Source organism: Penaeus monodon, chromosome 28, assembly GCF_015228065.2.
Source record: "Penaeus monodon isolate SGIC_2016 chromosome 28, NSTDA_Pmon_1, whole genome shotgun sequence".
NCBI lineage: Eukaryota > Metazoa > Arthropoda > Malacostraca > Decapoda > Penaeidae > Penaeus > Penaeus monodon.
Genome location: NC_051413.1, coordinates 8,105,754 through 8,106,154, shown reverse-complemented (window position 1 = coordinate 8,106,154; position 401 = coordinate 8,105,754).

The following is a 401-nucleotide window of genomic DNA, read 5'->3' as shown; positions in this document are numbered from 1 at the left end:
ACACTAAAATGGCCGGCTAAAACTGTTGATGTGGACGGCTAATATTGGAGGGAGACACTTGCAAAATATGCGTTTATTCCATGAAGCGTTTAAGAAACATGCATACAGCATAAAATAGTAGGTGTATGGGTAAAATGATCAGCCAACTACTTATCTTTTAAGTGAGGATCGGTGACGGTCATAGTACGTCACTGTAAAGTTTCTTGGGCTGGGAGGAGAAAGAAAAACGTCGGTGTCTCGGAGCAGACTGATTATTTTCTTTGTACACACAATATGTGCGAGAAATACTGTAGCGATTGTTTCGCGAAGCGCATATCAGTGCGGCCACTTGTTTCGTGTGGGCATTCAGGTACTCCGCTGATCTCATTTTGAATACAATTAAAATACCTAGCTCCGATATT